The sequence below is a fragment of the Cololabis saira genome, chromosome 14 (genome assembly GCF_033807715.1).
Source record: "Cololabis saira isolate AMF1-May2022 chromosome 14, fColSai1.1, whole genome shotgun sequence".
In the NCBI taxonomy this organism is placed as follows: domain Eukaryota; kingdom Metazoa; phylum Chordata; class Actinopteri; order Beloniformes; family Belonidae; genus Cololabis; species Cololabis saira.
The window spans coordinates 44,587,246-44,604,303 of record NC_084600.1 but is presented as its reverse complement, the minus strand read 5'-3'; the positions used below and the strand labels follow the sequence as shown (position 1 = coordinate 44,604,303).

At 45.1% G+C, this 17,058-nt stretch overlaps 1 protein-coding gene across 1 annotated transcript in view; it reads right to left on the bottom strand.

The window, feature by feature from the left end:
* Positions 1-15,853, bottom strand: part of LOC133460116 (protocadherin-16-like) — a 178,361-nt gene extending 162,508 nt beyond the window's left edge. Inside the window, exon 1 of the mRNA XM_061740647.1 lies at positions 15,619-15,853. The gene's annotated coding sequence lies outside the window, so the exon portion shown is untranslated. The remainder of the gene's footprint in view (positions 1-15,618) is intronic.
* Positions 15,854-17,058: the final 1,205 nt, after the last annotated feature.

Below are 17,058 nucleotides of genomic sequence, written 5' to 3'. Positions count from 1 at the left end.
AAATACAGGAAAGTATGACGGTGGAAAACAAGACAAGGAAACTAAAAGACTTTTCACATCTTGTCCTGATGTGATTTACGCTGGACCGGCCCGCTGTTCAAACTTCAACACAGAGAAATGTGAAGCCTCTGACACGGGGAAGTCTCTTACGCCTCGTCTTTAATCGCTCCAGTGTCTGTAATTATTACTCTTCAACACATAATTAAACCAGAATGATCCTCCATTCTGCACGGGGAAGATGACGGAGGCTACGTCAGGAAACACGAGCATTAGTCGTTTCCTTCCACTGGTTGAGCCGGTCGCTAACACGCTAACACGAGTGCCGAACCACGAAAAAAGATAAAATCTGCATTTTGAAGCAGATTCAGAGAAAACCTCGTTCTCAGAATCAGCCGCGACGCTGAGACTTAAAACCATGTCTTTAACCTCGTACTGTCTTTGGGTCAAAATGACCCAGTTCTTCTCTCCTTCTTTCCTCCTGCTCTCTCCTTCCTTCTTCCTTTCCTCCTTTTTTACCCTCCTTTACTCCTTTTTCTTCCTACCTCCCTTTTATCATTCATTCCTTTATTACCTTCTTTGCTTTTCTTTCCTCCCTTCTTTCTTTCCTCCATTCCTTCCTCCCTCCCTTCTTTCCTTTTCTCCCTTATTTCCTTCCTTCCATCTTTTCTCACTTCCTTTCTTCCTTCCTTCCTTCCTTACTCCCTTTCCTACTTCCTTATTTCCTCCCTTCCTTCCATCTTTTCTCCCTTCTTTCCTCCTTTCTCCCTTCCTTCCATCTTTTCTCCCTTCCTTACTCCCTTTCCTACGTCCTTCCTTCTTTCCTCCCTTCCTTCCATCTTTTCTCCCTTCCTTACTCCCTTTCCTACTTCCTTCCTTCCTTCCATCTTTTCTCCCTACTTTCCTCACTTCCTTCTTTTCTCCCTTCCTCACTCCCTTTCTTACTTCCTTCCATCCTTCCTTATTTTCTCCCATGTTCCTTTCTTCCTTCTTTCCTTCCTTCCATCTTTTCTCCCTTCCTTACTCCCTTTCCTACTTCATTCCTCCTTTCTCCTTTCTTCCTTACTTCCTTCTTTCCTTCCTTCCATCTTTTCTCTCTTCCTTCCTTCCATCTTTTCTCTCTTCCTTCCTTCCATCTTTTCTCCCTTCCTTACTCCCTTTCCTACCTCCTTCCTTCCTTCCTTCTTCTCTCCCTTCCTCCTCCCTTGACCCAAAAACAGCACAAGGGTTAAACTTCACAATGACTTGGGTTCTGGTTTCTTCCTTGTTGGTTTCTGTTCTCTCTCTCTCTGTGGTTGTTCCATCTCTCCTCCCCTGGAGTTGTAGTTCAGCTAAACCTTGTTTTCACTTTGCACACACATTTACACACAGACACACACACACACATTTACACAGACATACACACACATTTACACAGACACACACACCTGCTCACTCAACTACATGCTCAACACAACTCTTTCAGGGACAGATAATCTCAGTATTCTAGTCCTGATTCACTTTCAGGGACCTGGACCGGTTGCTGTTTGTGTCTCTGCCTGTTCTTATTAGGGCCCGAGCACCTTCAGTGCGAAGGCCCTATTGTATCTGTAGGAATTTTTTTTTTTTTCTTTTTCTTTCTTTTTTCTTCTGACGAAAGGAGGGCCTTTTTGCCCCCCTAAACGTGCCCAAAAAGTCACCAAATTTTGCATGCAAATCAGGCCTGGCGAAAAATTTGATATTTAATGGTTTGCATTAATGGGCGTGGCAAAATGGCTCAACAGCGCCCCCCGGAAAACTTTGTGCCTCAAGCCCCACGATACGGTTTGACGTACATGCACGAAAGTCGGTACACACCTGTATCATGGCGCAACTGAAAGAAAAGTCTCTTGGCGTCATGCCCAAAACCGAACAGGAAGTCGGCCATTTTGAATTAGTCGTGTCATTTTGGCAAAATTTATGCCATTCCTTCGAAAGTTAATTCAGCCCGAACCGTAACGTGCACCCAAGTGTGTTATACATCAAAATGTGCGTCTCCATCCTGCGACCACACGCATTACTTTTCTCTTTCAAAAGCGTTACCGTGGCGACGCTAGACGCCAAAAAGCGCACCCACCCTTCATCTGATTTTTTCGACAGAAAAAACTTTGTGCCTCAAGCCCCATAATACGGTTTGACGTACTTGAACGAAAATCGGTACACACCTGTATCATGTCGCAACTAAAAGAAAAGTCTCTTGGCGCCATGGCCGAAACCGAAAAGGAAGTCGGCCATTTTGAACATTCTGAATTAATTGCGTAATTTTGGAGCAATATATGCCATTCCTTCGAGAGTTCATTCAGCCCGAACCGTATCGTGAACCCAGATGTGTTATACATCAAAATGTGCGTCTCCATCCTGCGACTACACGCATTACTTTTCTCTTTCAAAAGTGTTACCGTGGCGACGCTAGACGCCAACAAGCGCACCCCCCCTTCATCTGATTGGTCCATATTTGATAGTTCCCCAAAAGGCACCAAATTTGGCACGCAAGCCAGGCCTGGCGATAAATTTGATATTTCATGGTTTGCATTAATGGGCGTGGCAAAATGGCTCAACAGCGCCCCCCGGAAAACTTTGTGCCTCAAGCCCCACAATACGGTTTGACGTACATGCACGAAAATCGCTACACACCTGTATCATGTCGCAACTTAAAGAAAAGTCTCTTGGCGCCATGGCCCAAACCGAACAGGATGTCGGCCATTTTGAATAAATTGTGTCATTTTGGCGAAATTTATGCCATTCCTTCAGCAGTTAATTCAGCCCGAACCGTAACGTGCACCCAGGTGTGTTATACATCAAAATGTGCGTCTACATCCTGCGACACCACGCATTACTTTTCTCTTTCAAAAGTGTTACCGTGGCGACGCTAGACGCCAGAAGGCGTGCCCCCCCTTCATGTGATTGGTCCATATTTGATAGTTCTCCAAAAGTCACCAAATTTGGCATGCAAGCCAGACTTGGCGATAAATTTGATATTTCATGGTTTGCATTAATGGGCGTGGCCTAACGGCTCAACAGCGCCCCCAAGAATACTTTTCTCTGCCATAACTTTTGAATGGTTTGACATAGAGAGTTGTGGGTGGTGTCATGGGACTCTGTAATGAGTCCTTAAGCTTCGTTGGCCTTAATTAGCCCCGCCCCTTCTTCTGATTGGTTGTCCCGATTTTCTGCTATAACTTTGGAATGGTTTGACATAGAGAGTCGTGGGTGGTGTCATCAGATTCTTTATGGAGTCCTTGACCTTCATTGGCCTGAATTAGCCCCGCCCCTTCTTCTGATTGGTTGTCCCTATTTTCTGCTATAACTTTTTAAGGGTTTGACATAGAAAGTCGTGGGTGGTGTCATTTCTGATATGCTTATGGGGGGCGGTGGCCGTGAGTGCGAGGGCCCGTTCATCGCTGCTTGCAGCTTTAATTTCTGTTAGTTTTCTCTCGTGCAAATTCCAAAGACTTGTGTGTTTTGCTGTAATTCTCTCTTTTGAGACTTGCAGCGATCCATTTGTTTCTCTTAAGCTTATTTTTCAGCAGTCTGTAAAACGATAACTCCAATTTCTTGCTAAATCTATGAGTTTAGTCGATCGCACAACAGCTCTTTCCCATTCCCATTATCTGTTTTTTTTTGTGTTTACTATTTTTTCTCTTGTACTTTGCTAATTTTTCTACATTTTACATTGCTCTTTTTTATTATTTAGCTTGTTATTGATCATTTCTATTTTAATGTGTGTGTTTGGCTGCTGCACAATTTAATTTCTCCTCTGGGAGATCAATAAAGTCTTCTATTTAGATGTTTTCCAGTTGCTCAAACTGAAAGTTTACGCTGCTACTCGGTCTTTCTGCCACTCGGTCTTTCTCGTCGTGCGTATTTCCTCTATAGAATTCTGGCCTGTTGTTGCTGGAACCTCTGAGTATTAAAATAAAAACAACACATTCCCTTCTTCTTCTTCCGGCGGAAGGCGGACGCTTCTCTGCTCCTTTCCCTCTCTGTCTGCCCTGCTACTGCTTTTGTCCTGTCTCGTCTTCAGAGTCTCTTTTTTTCACTCCTCTGAAACTCTACAATCATGGAATTGATTAACTGGTCTCTCAGCACAATTGACCACATTTTTGCGACAAGAAATCAGGGGGTAAGGGAGCCCTCCTGCATGGGACATTTTTTTCTGGATACACAATGGATTCCTACAAATACTGGAAGCCTTTGTGACTCAAGATTCTGTCTGTCGAGGACGTTGAAGATGCTTCATAATTGGATTTATGCTAGCAGGATTTCTCCTGATCATCCGTCTGATAGGAGGGGGGGGTAAGACACGCGTAAGACATCGACGGCTGTTCTGGCTCTTTCAGAGCTGCCGGACGTGGCTGAAGGATCAAGCAAGGTGATCAACACTCAGACTTTAACGCTGGGGGAGCAAAGCCGTAAGCTGGATGTGATTCTTGAACAGAATCGTAGGTTGGCGGCGTCTTTGAGCTCATTGGCAAGATGGAGAAAACCTTGGAGAAGTTGGAAGCTCGGCTTGGCGGGAATTGATCACAAATTCGTCTGTTTGGAGTCGCCATTGATGAACCAGAGACTAAAGGCAGACGGAAAATTACTGAGTCTGCCTGTTCTTTAATATAATTGTTGATTCTATAATCTGACCTTGACAGAGCGGTTTGGCCGATCGCTCCGGTCACAATCTTCCTGGTGGAATGTAAACAAGGTGACTCTGCCCCCACTAACCCTCCCCTCCCAGGAACACCTGTGGACCTGTTTTCAGAACTGACCGAGCCGCCTGATAACATCAAGGACATTTGGCTGAGAGCAGCTCTGAGCGAAGTTCACGGACTCATCGCTACACATACACTTACTGATAAACACACCTCCCTCAACTCAGGTTTCGAGTGCCACGAAGCTGCGGCCCTCACTTGGATGTACTGTGCCGGGACCCCCCCCCCAACCCCCCCCAACCCCCCCCCCCCCCCCCCACACACCCACATGCAAGTCTTGTGATGTTGTTTTGTTGTGTGTATGTTGCTTTTCTGTGCTGAGGTGTTTTTTTGCACCTTGACCATAGGTATTAATACACAGTGTTAAGATACCTTTTTTTCCCCTCCTCCTCCCCCCTTGTCCGTCACAGCGATGGTGGTTGCCGTGGCGACCAACTCCAGCCCCGGGGGGTTGGAGTTAATAACTGTGGTGTAATCAGCGTTGGTTTCTTATCAACGGTCATCTCTCCCTCCAACTCCACCAGGGAAGCCGCTAATAAAAGCCCGTTCTTCCTGTCTTTACTGCCCGGCAGAAAAGCGATTTTCCGGGAAACTAAACATCCTGGTTTGTTTGTTTCTGCCCCACACAACGGTGCAGATAAACAGCGCTGCGGATAAACAGCGTTCCGGTCCGAGTGCCGCTGGATAAATAAGAATGGCGCTAAATTCCCCGCGACGGAGCGTTTGGGCTGCGGTTGTTTCCAAGGTGGAGGTTTGGAGGTAAATAATAACAACGGGGAGGTAAACATTTCCACGGGCTACTTGGGGAGCCGGAGGGGAGAGAAACAACCTTTATGACTAAGTTTCCATGCATCAATAACCCTTTTAAAATCGGAATATTAGCAATAACCCGGTTACACGGCCATGTAAACACCAAAAACCCCTTTGAATAACCAGAATTTGCTCATATTCCGGTTTTTAAAAAACCCAATATGACCCCTGGGTTACTCCTTTTAAAACCCGAATATTGGGTCATGTAAACACCAAACAGAATATCCCCATCAAACGGAACAGGAAGTTGTTTTCTGCACATGCTCTGTTCACAAGGAATCCTGGTCTTTTGAGTCCAGGAAGTTCTTCTAAACACGGAGAAACCAAGACCAGGAGGAGACTAATCACTTCATAAATGTAATGAAGGATATGAACATTTCTGCATTTGTAGACGGTAGAAAGTACCGGGATAGAAGATTTACAAGAAGGAGAGAGAAAAGTTGAAGCAGCATTTGTTTTGAATTTGGATACAGGAAGAAGAAGCAGAAATTACGGGAATTGCGGATCCAGATAAATGATTAATCACCATGTAAACAGGGATAACCCTGTTAGCTCAGCATGGAAACGGAATATTCCGACTGTTTCAGTAACCGGAATATTAGCAATAACCAGAATTTTTACTAATGTAAACGTAGTCAGTGTTTGTCTTTACTAGCGCTCGTCTGCTAGCTATGAGGTGTGATGATTGTGGGCGGAGTCTGGCTCCGTTTACCTCTCAGAGTTTTATAGCTAGTTGGTCTCTGATCCTCAGCGTTGGCGTGACTCGTGGCGGTAATGAGGTGGTGAGGTGGTGAGGTAATGCTCGGCTGGCGGTCGCTCTAATGTGTGTGAGGGCGAGAGGGAAGGGGAAGTCTCTCTGAGTCACTTTCCCATATTTGTGCTCAGACGCTTTTATTCCCAAAGCTGCAAACCAAACAAAACTGGGATTGTTTCAGAAAACAATCACACGCATTTCTGTTTGGAGGAGAAGATGCTCTCTGTTACCGAGACGACCGGCCGCTCCAACAAAAGCCTCCTCTCACAGTCAAAGTTATGCTGCTAAATGTCCCACGTTGGCACATTGAAGTAGTTGAATTAGTTATACAATATTAATATATGAGGAAGTTCCATCTCTCCCAGCTCCTGTACTGACGATGCTTTATGTTGTTGAGGAAGAACTCCGACTGAAGTTGCTCGGGTAGCAGGAAGTCGTTCAGAAACTGCCGGAGCATCAGATCAGCGATCGGCTTAATGGCCCCGATCAATACGGCCTGACGAGACGTTTAGAGGAAATAAATCCAGGCTCGTCCTCGGATGAACTCGGGACTCAGTTCCAGGAGGTAAAAACAGGACGCGACTCAGCTGAAGTGCAAGGTTTTCAAAATAAAAGTGCAAACTTGGAAAGCACCATAAAAGTGTTGAAGGCAGTGAAACGTCCAGTTATTGATCAGCCATTGATCAGTCAAATGATGCCACCTTGGGAAACGTTCCACCCCCCCGCTGCCACTTTTGGTCTCTTGTCCATCTCTCTTTCATCTCTCGCTCGTCTCTCGCCCATCTCTATCCCATCTCTCTCTCATCCCTCGCTTTTTTCTCACCCACCTCTCTCCTAATCAATTAAATTCAATTTGGCTTTATTGGCATGAATGGTAACCATTGTTGCCGAAAGCTACATATACATACAATAAATCACGACACAATCAACACACGAAACACCAATACAACTACAACAAATACCTAACACTCCAATCTCTCCAATCTCTCATCATCTCTCGTCCATCTCACGTCCATCTTTCACCCATTTCTCGTCCTTCTTTCACCCATCTTTCGTCCATCTCTCGTCCATCTTTCGTCCATCTCTCGTCCATCTTTCACCCATCTCTCGTCCATCTTTCACCCATCTCTCGTCCATCTCTCGTCCATCTTTCACCCATCTCTCGTCCATCTTTCGTCCATCTCTCGTCCATCTTTCACCCATCTCTCGTCCATCTTTCACCCATCTCTCGTCCATTTTTCACCCATCTCTCGTCCATCTTTCACCCATCTCTCGTCCATTTTTCACCCATCTCTCGTCCATTTTTCACCCATCTCTCGTCCATTTTTCACCCATCTCTCGTCCATCTTTCACCCATCTCTCGTCCATCTTTCACCCATCTTTCACCCATCTCTCGTCCATCTTTCGTCCATCTTTCACCCATCTCTCGTCCATCTTTCACCCATCTCTCGTCCATTTTTCACCCATCTCTCGTCCATTTTTCACCCATCTCTCGTCCATTTTTCACCCATCTCTCGTCCATCTTTCACCCATCTCTCGTCCATCTTTCACCCATCTTTCACCCATCTCTCGTCCATCTTTCGTCCATCTTTCACCCATCTCTCGTCCATCTCTCGTCCATCTTTCACCCATTTCTCGTCCTTCTTTCACCCATCTTTCATCCTTCTTTCACCCATCTTTCGTCCATCTTTCACCCATCTTTCGTCCATCTTTCACCCATCTTTCGTCCATCTCTCGTCCATCTTTCACCCATCTTTCATCCATCTTTTACCCATCTCTCGTCCATCTTTTACCCATCTCTCGTCCATTTTTCACCCATCTCTCGTCCATCTTTCACCCATCTCTCGTCCATCTTTCACCCATCTCTCGTCCATCTTTCACCCATCTCTCGTCCATCTTTCACCCATCTTTCACCCATCTCTCGTCCATCTTTAACCCATCTTTCGTCCATCTTTCACCCATCTCTCGTCCATCTCTCACCCATCTCTCGTCCATTTTTCACCCATCTCTCGTCCATCTTTCACCCATCTCTCGTCCATCTTTCACCCATCATTCACCCATCTCTCGTCCATCTCTCGTCCATCTCTCGTCCATCTCTCGTCCATCTCTCGTCCTTCTTTCACCCATCTTTCGTCCTTCTTTCACCCATCTTTCGTCCATCTTTCACCCATCTTTCGTCCTTCTTTCACCCATCTTTCGTCCATCTTTCACCCATCTTTCGTCCATCTTTCGTCCATCTCTCGTCCATCTTTCACCCATCTTTCGTCCATCTTTCGTCCATCTTTCACCCATCTTTCGTCCATCTCTCGTCCATCTTTCACCCATCTTTCGTCCATCTTTTACCCATCTCTCGTCCATCTTTTACCCATCTCTCGTCCATCTTTTACCCATCTCTCGTCCATTTTTCACCCATCTCTCGTCCATCTTTCACCCATCTCTCGTCCATCTTTCGTCCATCTTTCACCCATCTCTCGTCCATCTTTCACCCATCTTTCACCCATCTTTCACCCATCTTTCGTCCATCTTTCACCCATCTCTCGTCCATCTTTCGTCCATCTTTCACCCATCTTTCGTCCATCTTTCACCCATCTTTCACCCATCTTTCACCCATCTTTCGTCCATCTTTCACCCATCTTTCGTCCATCTTTCACCCATCTCTCGTCCATCTTTCGTCCATCTTTCACCCATCTCTCGTCCATCTTTCACCCATCTTTCACCCATCTTTCACCCATCTTTCGTCCATCTTTCACCCATCTCTCGTCCATTTTTCGTCCATCTTTCACCCATCTTTCGTCCATCTTTCACCCATCTTTCACCCATCTTTCGTCCATCTTTCACCCATCTCTCGTCCATCTTTCACCCATCTTTCACCCATCTCTCGTCCATCTTTCGTCCATCTTTCACCCATCTCTCGTCCATCTTTCACCCATCTCTCGTCCATTTTTCACCCATCTCTCGTCCATTTTTCACCCATCTCTCGTCCATCTTTCACCCATCTCTCGTCCATCTTTCACCCATCTTTCACCCATCTCTCGTCCATCTTTCGTCCATCTTTCACCCATCTCTCGTCCATCTTTCACCCATCTCTCGTCCATTTTTCACCCATCTCTCGTCCATTTTTCACCCATCTCTCGTCCATTTTTCACCCATCTCTCGTCCATCTTTCACCCATCTCTCGTCCATCTTTCACCCATCATTCACCCATCTCTCGTCCATCTCTCGTCCATCTCTCGTCCATCTCTCGTCCATCTTTCACCCATCATTCACCCATCTCTCGTCCATCTCTCGTCCATCTCTCGTCCTTCTTTCACCCATCTTTCGTCCTTCTTTCACCCATCTTTCGTCCATCTTTCACCCATCTTTCGTCCTTCTTTCACCCATCTTTCGTCCATCTTTCACCCATCTTTCGTCCATCTTTCGTCCATCTCTCGTCCATCTTTCACCCATCTTTCGTCCATCTTTCGTCCATCTTTCACCCATCTTTCATCCATCTCTCGTCCATCTTTCACCCATCTTTCGTCCATCTTTTACCCATCTCTCGTCCATCTTTTACCCATCTCTCGTCCATCTTTTACCCATCTCTCGTCCATCTTTCACCCATCTCTCGTCCATCTTTCGTCCATCTTTCACCCATCTCTCGTCCATCTTTCACCCATCTTTCACCCATCTTTCACCCATCTTTCGTCCATCTTTCACCCATCTCTCGTCCATCTTTCGTCCATCTTTCACCCATCTTTCGTCCATCTTTCACCCATCTTTCACCCATCTTTCACCCATCTTTCACCCATCTTTCGTCCATCTTTCGTCCATCTTTCACCCATCTCTCGTCCATCTTTCACCCATCTTTCACCCATCTTTCACCCATCTTTCGTCCATCTTTCACCCATCTCTCGTCCATCTTTCGTCCATCTTTCACCCATCTCTCGTCCATCTTTCGTCCATCTTTTACCCATCTTTCGTCCATCTTTCACCCATCTTTCACCCATCTTTCATCCATCTCTCGTCCATCTTTCGTCCATCTTTCACCCATCTCTCGTCCATCTTTCACCCATCTCTCGTCCATCTTTCGTCCTTCTTTCACCCATCTCTCGTCCATCTCTCGTCCATCTTTCTCCCATCTCTCGTCCATCTTTCGTCCATCTTTCACCCATCTCTCGTCCATCTTTCGTCCTTCTTTCACCCATCTCTCGTCCATCTCTCGTCCATCTTTCTCCCATCTCTCGTCCATCTTTCGTCCTTCTTTCACCCATCTCTCGTCCATCTTTCACCCATCTTTTGTCCATCTCTCGCCCATCTCTCATCCATCTCTTTGGGGGCGACGCAAACCTTCCCGTCCCCCCACTGCCACTTTTATTTCTGTATTTAGAAAAATATGTATATATTTAAAAAACTGTTTTCATTTTTTTGCACTTATTGGTAGTTTAATTATTTAGTATGGACACATTAATGACAGATTATTAATGTTTGGCTCAAATGGATTGTTTTGATGTATAGCAAATGGCACTACAGCATGTAAAAATGTAAAAATCTGCTCAGGCAGATTGTTCTACGGTAGGTCATAAATGGTTAATGATATTTATACTAACCAACCCAGATAGCAAAAGATGTTAAATCAATGTTGAATTATGGTTTCACTTTTGGTTGGTTCAACGATTGATCGATCAACAATCAATCATCCAATTCTAAAGCCAACGTGTAATCAATGTTGAATCCACGTATTCTGTTTGTCATGGACCAGAATTAAACATGACTTCAAACGACTCATTCAAACACTGTGACGGCAACTTTTCCGATAAGCAGCAAAATCCCTTCTATGACCTTTTTCAAGGTCAGTAAAGGTCAGTAAAGGTCAGTAAAGGTCAGGTGAGTCAACAGTTTTGCTCGTAATTGCTGCGACTTTAAGATTCGGAGAAAAAGCTAATCCCTCAGTTTCCTGGAGCCAGATCACCTGACAGCTCCTTAAATCCTTGAGGAGTCACTTCTGGTAACTTTACCAACATTTCTGCCACTTTAAATCTTCCCAACATGAAACTACCAACGTTAAACCGTCAACATGAACATTTAGGCTCCGTTTCTACGTAGCAGAAACGCTGGTGTTTTCATGCATTTTGTTCGTTCGTTTACACGAAAACCAAGCTCAAAGTCTCCAAAAACCATCATTCCTGAAAACTCCGGCCAAAGTGTAGATTTTTCAAACCTCCGTCTTCACGTTTGCTTGTAAACGGAGAGAAACGGACATTTATTCTTCAGAACGTCACATTATGAGACAGAAACGTCACCAGCGTCATGAGTGACACCTGTGGTTACAATTAGTTTGTAACCATAAATATTTTCTTGTATTTTACCTGTTTTATATTCTAACGTCACACTTAAAAGTAACTCCACTTCTCTGAAAGGTGTTTATAAGATGAAATTCTGGATTGAATCGAGCTAAAAATCTGAAACTAAAGACACCTAAAGATTCTGAGCTTAAATTCGTAACAATTTTGACTCCTTTTTTGGTGTTTCTTTGTTTGAGAAAAGATGTTTATAAGATTCAATTCTCCGTCAGACCTCAAGTTTACAGAAAAGGGTCCTGTTGGGAGGGTTTGGTGGGTTTGGTGGCCGTAACGGTCCAGAACCAGACTGGTGGTGGACGCGTCTCCCCTCGTTTAAATCCCTGAAACCTGGGACTTCCCAGCAGACTTCCCCCAGCACCGCTGGATTAACGGGGGGGGTTAAAGGGGCGTCTGAGGAACGGCCGTGTCGCGTTTCACGCCCAGACAAAACAAACTGGACTAGAGACGGACGTCCACGACACCGGACTCGTGTGGAACGAGTCTGGAACGAGTCTGGAACCAGGTGCAGGATTTCACGGTTCCAGTAACGGAGGGGGAGGACGTTCTGCTGCCAAACTGCTGCCAAGCTAATACCCAGTTCTGGGGTGCTAATGCATTCAGCAGATGTGTGTGTGTGTGTGAGTGAGAGGGTGTGTGTGTGTCTGAATTAGGCTTCAGTCTAACTGGTTCTCACTCCTTCAGACATCAGAACTGCACTAGGCGACTAGTTTACTAGTTGATCGGCTCTACGAGTCTAAAAGACCCGGCAGAACTGAACCAGCTGACAGATCTGATGCATACCATCTTAAAACCACAGGAAGGAGCATCAACTACACTTACATGCCGTCAAAATCCCTGTATCCATGGTGATTAATCATTTATCTGGATCAAACCGGCGACGCACAGAGAACATCATGACGCAATTACCGTCATTTCCGCTTCTTCTTCCTGAATCCAAATTCAAAACAACAGCAATTAAAGCTGCAAGCAGCGATGAACGGGCCCTCGCGCGTGCAATTTTCACCAATAAAGGTCAAGGACTCAAAACTAAGTCCGATGACTCCACCATGTCAAACTTTATGTCAAAACATTCAAAAGTTATGGCAGAAAGTAGGAACTATCAAAAATGGACCAATCAGATGAAGGGGGGGCGCACTGTTTGGCGTCTAGCGTCACCACGGTAACGCTTTTAAAAGAGAAAAGTAATGCGTGTAGTCGCAGGATGGAGACGCACATTTTGATGTATTACACACCTGGGTGCACGTTACGGTTCGGGCCGTATTAACAGCCGAAGGAATGGCATAAATTGTGCCAAAATTACGCGATTAATTCAAAATGGCCGACTTCCTGTTGGGTTTGGGCCATGGCGCCAAGAGACTTTTCTTTAAGTTGTGACATGATACAGGTGTGTAGCGATTTTCGTGCATGTACGTCAAACCGTATTGTGGGGCTTGAGGCACAAAGTTTTCTAGGGGGCGCTGTTGAGCCGTTAGGCCACGCCCATTAATGCAAACCATTAAATATCAAAACAGGCGATAATAATCAAATTTTGACTATTTAGTCTCCAACTCTACATAAATGATTCCCATGACGTGGGTCATGTGACTAATGTCAACTTTAGAGCGGGAAAACCAGCTAGCTAGCTGTTTAAGAGAAGAACAATAGTTGCTAAATTGACCTGAAGGATAAATTAGTGACGATAACGAACCTAAAGCTGGAGATTGTAACGTTCCAGCTCGGCCTAACGTTACTCCTTCCACGTCTGACGAGGACAAAGTTTCATCAACCGTAAACACATGTAGCTAATAACCCAGTCAGGAATTATAGAAGCAGAATAAAACACACTCAACAGTTATTAGAAGTTATTTGACATGTAAGAAAAAAAAAAAGGGAGAAAAATAAGAATTCCAAGCGGTCCCTGCTCTGTTTCTCTCTCATCCAAGGGGCTAAAAAAGGTTGAAGACTCCTGAGTTAAACCATTTAAACCCCCAGAGTTGCAGCTCTGGTGTGTTTGGTTCCTGCTCCCTCCTCCCTGGGTTGGGAATACCGGGTTCCCACTCAGAGGCCGACTCAGCGCTAACATATCCATATGTTTGGGGTTAGCAGAGGTCCCGCTGCACCCCCAACCCCCCCTGAGTCTCCTGCAGCATCAGACTCAGCTGCTGCAGTGCATGCAGGGAAACGTAACAATACAAACATCCGTGTCGCTCTGCACCGCAGGAAACCCAGAGACACAACATGAGAGAGGTGTGGACACTAGATTGTTACGGTCCTTAGATCTGCCCCCGGACACCAGATCTGCCCCCGGACACCAGATCTATGATGGTCCGGCCCTTAAATCTGCCCCCGATTCTACCCCCCCAACCCAAAACAATCACAATCTGTGGTACCGAGGACGTCCAGATGTGTCAGAAACTACTTTCTCAGCAGAAAGACGGTGCATGTTTACAGTGTTATTCAGGGTTGAGGGCGTAACAGATCAATGGACAGACACACGGGATGTATGCAGCCTTGTATCGTCTGGTGTAACGTTAAAATATAATAAAGAAACGTCTCGTAATGTAAAGCGTTGTACAGTGATATAAACATCGTATATAAATATAGTCAGATAAAAATCACATTACTGTTCAGCTGTTCGGCCTCTCTCTACATCCCGTGTGTCTGTCCATTGAGCTGTTACGCCGAGAGCGCCCCCTGCAGAATTGGAGGAACTTCCGGCTGTAGTGACCGGTTATGAAGCGTTTTTCTTTTGAAGATGTTTCTTGTTTTATATGGTTTTGTGCTTTGCATCGTTTCTCTATTTGCAGCGTTTGATGATGCTGCATTTGTCTTTGTTTTTTGCAGCACGTTTTTTCATTTGCACCTCGTTCCTCTTTTTGTACCTCGTTTTGAGTTTGTGAATTTGAATCGTTTCTGTACTTGAAGCCGTTTTCCTTAACTGAGACGCGTTAGGCCGTTGCAGTGAGTTTGGCCCTCGTTGGCCACCGTAGTTGAGATTCTGTAAAACTGTGACCTGTTACAGCCCCTGTAACTGTTACAGTCCCTGTAACGGTAACTGTTACAGTCCCTGTAACGGTGACCTGTTACAGTCCCTGTAACTGTTACAGTCGTATTATCAGCCCTGCTGCTGCTGCAGATCCTGCAGGCCTGATTTTTCCCTGGAGAGATTCTAACTCCGAGTTAAAACCACCAGGGAAAAACCACCGACTTGCTGTTATTAAATAGTTCCAGCGGCTGATGTGGCAGTAGATCTTCTCTCCAGTTCTGATTCTCACTGTGTCTTAAACAGTTATTACAGTCAGAACACACAGTAACGTTGAATAACTGCCAGATATTGAAAGATATTGAAGTTATCTCGGGAAAAGAACTGATTCTTTTGCACATTTGACACATTCTACACCAATAAAACCAAAATAAACCCGCGCAGCCTGAATGTAATTACAGTTATAGAAGGGTTAACGTTACAGAACCGTTTTATATGATCAGATTCCCTCCTACAGCTGCAGACGGGGATCAATAACCGATACAAGGCTCGTGCACGTCTGTGGTCCACGATTATCTGTGCAATATTCCACCACATGTGTAGTTATATGTAATTATCTGTAGATAATGATCTCAGGTCTGGATTTGTCTGTTCAAAAATGCACCTTAACCTTCTTATATGTTTTATATTTCTCATCTTTTTGCACCGTCCTGCACTGGAAAAGGTGATGCTGCTTTTAGTGACAATAAAGATCCCGGTTCCAGGAAGGTGCGGATGCTGAAGCCCCCCCACCCAGAAAAGACCCCCCAGATTCGATCATTGATCAGTGATCAGGGATCGATGCAACAGAAGGAAAAAGGAGGACATTTACATGATTTCAGGTTTATCACCTTCTCGTTTCACATTTCTCTGCTTTTTATTCATGCAGACCCCCTGAAAAAGGCTAAATCAAAACGAATCCAACGACTTGCAAGGTGTTGGAATCTCTCACCTTAGTCTATAATTAAGAAATAAAAGAATTTTGCATTTTCTTACATTCATCGGTTCCGCCGGGTTTTCTGAGGAGATGAATCTGGACGCAAAGCGGGTTCCGTTTCCTCCAGAAAACAATCCACAGGGACTAAATCCTAATAGATCCGGGAATTTATCCTTTTTATTTCCTTTTATGATCCGTTTTCTTGCATGATAAACCAGTAAAACCCCAAAAATGGTTCCAATCCGAGCCAATCCGAGCGCTGTCTGGTTCCGTTACGCGCCGCTGACGCGGCTGCGCGTTTCTGCGCGTCCCCGTCAGGTGATGGATGATCTGGGGGGTCCGGGGGGTCCGTGCGTGTCCCTGCGGGTCCTGGTGTCCTGTGTTAGTCCCTGGTGTCCCGGTGTCCTCTCAGCATCAGCAGCAGCTGAACTGAGCAGCAGGAACGGCCGTTACGCGCAGCGCGCACCGAAGCCCGGCCCCAAACCCCCAAACCCGGCCCTAAAACCAGCCAAGCCCGGCCCCTCCCGCTCCGGAGGATGATTTATTCAGCAGCAGCACAAAAGGGGGGACAGAGAAAAGAGGAGGCTGCTGGATGAAGGAGGGAGGAGGGATGGAGGGAGGGAAGGAGACTCTCTGGTGCCCCCCAGCCCCGACCCGGGGAACTATTTCTGCAGACAAAGGGAGGACCAGCCGTCACAGGGTGTCACGTAGAAAAGGAGAAATCTCTCAATTTATTCTGTATGAAATAGAAGAAGCATTGTTTTGCTTTTTCTTTACATTTAAATATGATTTTCATCTCAAAACGCTTCAACAATAAAGCTTTACATGATTAGAACTCCTCTTTCAGGTTTGTCACCTTCACGTCTCTCATTTGTCTGGTTTTTTTCACGCTGACCACCTGAAAAAGGCAAAAGCAGATTAATCCAACGACTTCCAAGGTGTTGGAATAACTCTCATTCTATAATTAAGAAAGAAAAGAATCTCTAATTGTCTTTCTTCACAGGTTTTTCACCTTCTCGTTTCACATTTGTCTGGTTTTTATTCAAGCTGACCACCTGAAAAAGGCAGAAGCAGATTAATACGACTTCCAAGGTGTTGGAATCTCTCAATTTATTCTAATTATTTTATAAAAGAATCATTGTTTTGCATTTTTTTTCACATTGGAATAGGATTTTCATCTTAATAGTGCTTCGACAATAAAGCTTAAGACATGTTTCTGCATCACATGTAGATGATTAGTTCAGGTTTGTCACCTTCATGTTTCACATTTGTCTGGTTTTTATTCTTTTATTCATGCTAACCACCTGAAAAGGCAAAAGCAGCTAACAGGATTAATCCAACAATTCTCAAGGTGTTGATTCCCTGAATGTTTGTGATTTCTGTGTTTCTTTCAGGTTTGTCACCTTCTCTTCCCACATTTGTCTGATTTAAGGCAAAAGCAGATTAATCAAACGACTTCCAATGTGTTGGAATCTTTCAACTTATTCTGTGATTATGAA